General features: G+C 40.8%; 1 protein-coding gene across 1 annotated transcript in view; it reads left to right on the top strand.

Moving 5' to 3' along the window:
• The first annotated feature begins 334 nt into the window (after positions 1 to 334).
• slco5a1.S (solute carrier organic anion transporter family member 5A1 S homeolog) overlaps positions 335 to 6000 on the top strand; it is a 53618-nt gene continuing 47952 nt past the window's right edge. The window contains exon 1 of the mRNA XM_018223786.2: positions 335 to 643. The gene's annotated coding sequence lies outside the window, so the exon portion shown is untranslated. The remainder of the gene's footprint in view (positions 644 to 6000) is intronic.

The following is a 6000-nucleotide window of genomic DNA, read 5'->3' as shown; positions in this document are numbered from 1 at the left end:
GGCTTCTGAGGAAGTAGCCAGGGGCTACAAAACTTGTGATCTCCTTTGGAAACCTTTTCTTCCATGTGATGCACTATGTTTTTAAATAATAAATGAATAATAATGATTTTTAAACTTTAAATCCACAGTGCACCGTTTGCTTCACTTCAACTGATGTGAATTCACCAGAGAAACCTAACTACCCAATACCACATTCCTTCCATGTAAAGCCTGTGATACCCAAGGGACCTTAGTCACTGCTCTCTATTCTTCCTGAGCAACAAATGCAGGAGGAGCCTGAAGCAGTTGGGAGGGATAATAGCAACGCCTTATGCTGATTGGCCGGGACTCTCTGTTCCTGGCTGTGTGATTGGCTGCCGGGGCTTCAATTGCCTCTTTGCTTTACATTAGAGCAGATTGAGAGAGAAAGAAAGGAGAGGGAGGAGAAACCCCCTCGCCGCTATCATAGCGGGACCAGAGCATAACGGGACCAGGGAGAGGGGAGGCAGCTGATCGTGGGACGGACTGTACCAACAGCACAATAGCTTTCCTCTTACAGTAACGCACGCTGGCTCCATGCTCGCCTCGCAATAAGCAGCAGAAGCACAGTCAGTCAGTAAGAGTATTCAGGCTCTGATTCATTGCTGCTGACCTTCACCTCAGGGTAAGTGCTGTGTAGAGCTGCTGCTGCTGCTGTCTCTTGTGTGGGGACAACTGTTACTGCCCAACTCTCTGCTTGTCACACACTGAGGGGACGAAACAAAGGGACGCGCGTGGAATTACACAGGGAATGGAACAAAGGGGGACACAGAGGAAGCCCTGCTGCTGCTTATCCGCCAGCTGATTGGGCAACTGTAGGAAGCGGAGGGCTATAAAAACCACAGGAGCAAATGTCACCTCAGCAACAGGGGCCACAGTCAGAGGGGCCCTGGAGTAATTCGAAACCATATAAATCAGGGAGGTCCAACCTGCAGCCCTCCAGCAGCTGTTTACTTGTATCTCTCTGGATGTTTGTAGGTCAGACATTGTATATGTATTTGTATAGGGCTCATTGAGGGCAAAGCACTGTACAGCAGAACAATACATTAGTGCTACAAGGGGTCATTAGAAATACAATTCACATAAATATAAAATATAATTACAATACAGATCAAGTGCTCAGTGTCAAGGAAACAAAAGGCTCGAGGACCAGACCCCGTAGGGCTTACAGTCTAAATGGGAGGGTAACTTACAGACACAATTCCATTATGTAGGTATAAAACAACAACTATAATAATAAACACTTTTACTTTCACCCACAGTCTTCATTTCACAGGACATATGCCCTTGCTGCCCTACCCTTCCTCCCTAGTGCCCCCACTGTAATCACTATAATGTTCAGCATCTCTCCCCTCTCTTATCTCTTGGTGCATTCCTCCTTCCCAGCAGCGAACGTGTTAAAAGTGTTGTCACTTGGGTTTGACCTGTGTGACTCCCAAGTGTCCTCCTTTATTCTCCCTGCAACACCCACCAAGACAGTCATCCCCTCAAGTCCTGGCTGCCCCTCTCTGATCAAGATGAATGCTGAAAGGCGGCTGGATTGTGTTACCTGGGAAAAGGATTATTGCAGGATCTCACTCATTGTTCCTCTGTAATTGTATTTTGCATTGGGTTATCCCTGGTAACCAGATCCAGCACTCCATACAGTGCTTATACTGTCTATGCACAGGGAACATACAGCACATTCCTCCTGCTGCCCCCCACAGCAATGAATGGATTGCACTGCACTCGGCTTTTCCTTTGTATGCGGGGCCCTTACTCACTTCACTCTTTGCTATAACAAAGCCTTCCATGCCTTTGTGCTGCTCAAATCCGTGCACTGCTTTTTGTCTATCAAAACCTGAACAGCAGAACACAAGTGCCGGGACAAACTGCCTGCTGGAGATAGTACATTCCCTGCTGTATGTAACTGAATATTCAGCTCAGCCTGTGCGGGTATTTATAGTGCTGCCGCCACTCTGACATTTTCATTCTTGCTTGCCTCCAAACTACATTCAGTGCCATTTATCATTTATATGAAGCTGTTCCTCTTTGCTCACAAATAGACAATACTAATCTACTACTGTGCCACAATAGTGTTCATTTATATGTGTGTGTATATATATATATATATATATAAATACACACACACACAGTTAAACTCCCCATAGACGCGACGATTCTTCAAAATTATCGTGCGGTTAGTGGGATTCGAACGATCGTACATTTTACGATTTTTCGGCCGACATCTGTCAGGAAATTGATCGGCCAGGTCAAAAAATCTTTGTCTGTCCCAGTTGATGGTAAATTCGTACCATCGTTCCGAGAAAATCATGGTCTCACGACGAGGATCTGATCTTTTAAAAATCTCAACATCTATGGCCAGCTTAAGGTTCATAAATCTTTGGACAGAGACAACTTTATTTCTAATTTTGGTTCTGTACATTACCACAATGGATTTTAAATGAAACAATTCAGATGCAGTTGAACTGCAGACTTTCAGCTTTAATTTAGTGGGTTGAACAAAAACATTGCATAAAAATGTCAGGAACTAAAGCCTTTTTTTTTTTTTAACACAATCACTTCAATTCAGGGGCTCAATCCTTGAAAAAGGCCCTAATGTGAGCCAAAACGTCGGATATGCACAAAATAAAATTAATTTAATTAATCATAGAAGGTCTTTGAACAGATTTATATATACTACTTTTGATTCGAGTGTGGCTGCTTAGTTTTGACATATATACTGTATATAGCCCTCTGTTACTCTTATAACCTGGAACACTATGTAATTGCAGCTTTAATCTTTGCTTTGCTGGGAGGGGAGTGCCACATCTCAGTGATAAATGCACTGCCTATTCCTCTAGGTACAAATCAGCTGTTTCAGCATACTGTCTCAGCACTGTATGATTCATAGATTTTAATTTGGATGCATTGCCTAGAGTATTGTTGCTGAAAACTGACAAGCGGCATAATACATACAGTATATAGAGTTATAGAGTATATAGAGTTATAAATGATTATATGGAGATTTGCTATGGAAAGCATCAAAGCATCTTTAGCTGTCATGTATCATCTGTAGAGTCATCCAACTGCCAACTGCTATTGTTAGTCTTGAAGGAACAGAATAGTGTAAAAATAAAAACCGTATAAATAGATAGACTGTTCAAAATAAAAAATGTTTCTAATATAGTTAGGAAAAATGTAATATATAAAGGCTGGAGTGACTGATGTCTAACATAACAGAACACTACTTCCTGCTTTTCAGATCTCTAACTCTGAGTAAAGCTCCCCAAAGACGCAACGATTCTTCTTGCCGAGTGGCCGATTTTAGGGAAGTCCGACCAATCCTTCGAAATTATCGTGCTGTTAGTGGGATTTGAACGAACGTACATCTTACGATTTTTCGTCCGACATCTGTCAGGAAATTGATCGGCCAGGTCAAAAAATCTTTGTCGGTCCCAGTGCAATCTATCTATGTTTGCAGGGCCAAGCAGGCAGCTCACCTTTGTTTTTCTGGCAAATTGGTCTTTTTAGTTGATGGTAAATTCGTACGATCGTACGATCGTTCCGAGAAAATCGTGGTCTCACGATGAGGATCTATCTGATCTTTGACTTGAAGGGGGGCCATATGGGACATAAATGTTCAGTGAGTTGCAACTGATCCTCAGCATTCATCTCAGATTCAAAAGCAACAGTTATGGCCCATGTGCCCCCCCAAGTCACTGATTGGTTACTGCTTTGGTCACCAGGGTACCCAGTCAGTGGAAACCAAGAGATCTGCACAGCAGGAAGTAGTGTTCTGGCTATTATGTTACACATCCAGTCACTCCAGCCTTTATACATTACATGTTTGCCTAACTAACTATATTAGATTTTTTTTTATTTTGCACAGCCTATCCATCTACCCAATTTTTATTTTTATACTGAACAATTCCTTTAAATGTCACCTTCTGCCCAAAAATATTTTCCCCTACCAAAGCTGTGGGCTAATAGAACCCACACTTCTGCCATCCTGTGCATGTGCATAATGAGCAGGTTGGGGTATTCACTCATTATACGCATGCATGGCTGCTTAAATCAGGAGCTGCCATACTAGTGCTGGCGGGGACAAAAAAAATACTGTTACCCCCAACCAGAGTTCAGGCTCTATTAGCCCACACCTTTTGTGGGGGAAAATATTTTCGGCCAACAGGTGCCATTTAATTCTTTTATGCTGGGTTATAAACTTAAATGTCTCCAAGATGCCTGTTTAAATAAGCTCACAGTTCAAGGCAGGGAAATATTAGATGCACCTGTAACAGAAACAGAAGTCTCAATGACCATTACTAAATTTAAGAATGGCAAATCCCTGGTCCAGATGGCTTGGGAGCAGAATTCTATAAACTATTACTCTCAGAAACTACATCATTATTGACATCTTTGTATAACAACATTCTACAGGGTGATCCATTATGGGACAGAGCAACCAAAAAATTATTTTACTACAAAAAGAAGGCAAGGATCCCACAATACCATCCTCATACAGGAAAATCTCTTTACTAAATCAGGATTTAAAAATCATAACAAAAATAATGGCTAACAGGTTACAAAGAATTCATCCATACATACTTACCCCTAATCAGATGGGCTTCCTTCAAAATAGGCACCCGGGCCAGGCAATCAGAAAGGCTATAGCCACAATTTACCATTGCAATCTAGAAAAAAGAAGACAAGGATTATTAATAAATTTAGATGCAGACAAAGCCTTCGATAGAATTTCACATACACATATAAGACGACTCTTGAAATTCCAACACTTCGGAATTCATATGCTTAATCTCTTCAAAGCCTTAAACGATTAGCCTCAAACTTTCTTAACAGTCAATGGATACAACTCAGAAAAATTCAAAATTCAACAAGGGACCAGACAGGGCTGCCCTCTGTCCCCTTTATTATTCAACATAGCGCTAGACCCCTTAATACAACATCTCCTTCTCAATAAAACCTTCACAGGAATTCCTCTGGGGCATTTAAAACAAAAAATAACAGCTTTTGCGGATGACATCTTACTATTCATTAATCACCCCCAAACAGAGCTGCCTACAATATTAGATACCATCCAACTCTTTAGTACGTTTACAGGCTTCCGAATAAACCTGACTAAATCAGAAGCATTGGAATTTGGAGTAGAGGGAACAAATAACAGGACTGATTTTCCATTCAAGTTAGCGCAATCACACATAACTGCCAAAAAAACATACAGAAATTTACTCATTGAATATACGCCACACTATAGCTGATACCCAACAAGAACTCAAAAAATGGGAATCTTTGAATTTAATCTTTTTAGGCAGAATACATTTAATAAAAATGATCGTTGCCCTAGAATACTATATCAGTTACAAATGCTACCATATCATAAAGCCCTCAGACTACAAGAGACTACTTAAAATATGGATAAGCTTGTTTAAGCTACAACAAACTAAAGAGATGGGTGGGGTGAACTTCCCAAATATACGTGACTACAATGATGCATCACTTCTACGCTTTGCAGGTGATTGGATACACAATAGAGACATATATACCTCAACAGAACTAGATCAAACACTGACAGGAGAGCTTTCTCTCAACTATTTGCTTCACTCCTCGTTAAAAGATCTTCCTCAAGATATGCTTGAACACCCTCTATTCATAGATACTTACAAAGCTTGGAATGCAGTAAGACATAGATTTACGCTTACACCAGGTCACTCCACCTACCTTACATGGATGGGCAACCCAACTTTCCCAATTGTGAAAAATAATAAAACGTTACTAAATTGGCAAAATCAAAATATGAGATTGATCAAAGACGTAGCTACTGATCAACTCACTATACTTACCAATGAAAATCTAACTCAGAAATTCCCATTTCTATCCGACGATTATTTACTCTCTATCCAAATCCTTCATTTTGCTACTAAAGCTCTACAACACCTTTCTCAAATCGATAAAAATAACCCAATAAACACACTATGGCCCAGA

The sequence above is a fragment of the Xenopus laevis genome, chromosome 6S, assembly GCF_017654675.1.
Source record: "Xenopus laevis strain J_2021 chromosome 6S, Xenopus_laevis_v10.1, whole genome shotgun sequence".
In the NCBI taxonomy this organism is placed as follows: Eukaryota; Metazoa; Chordata; class Amphibia; order Anura; family Pipidae; genus Xenopus; species Xenopus laevis.
Note: the sequence above shows the minus strand (reverse complement) of the source record. Positions and strands in the feature narration are given on the sequence as shown.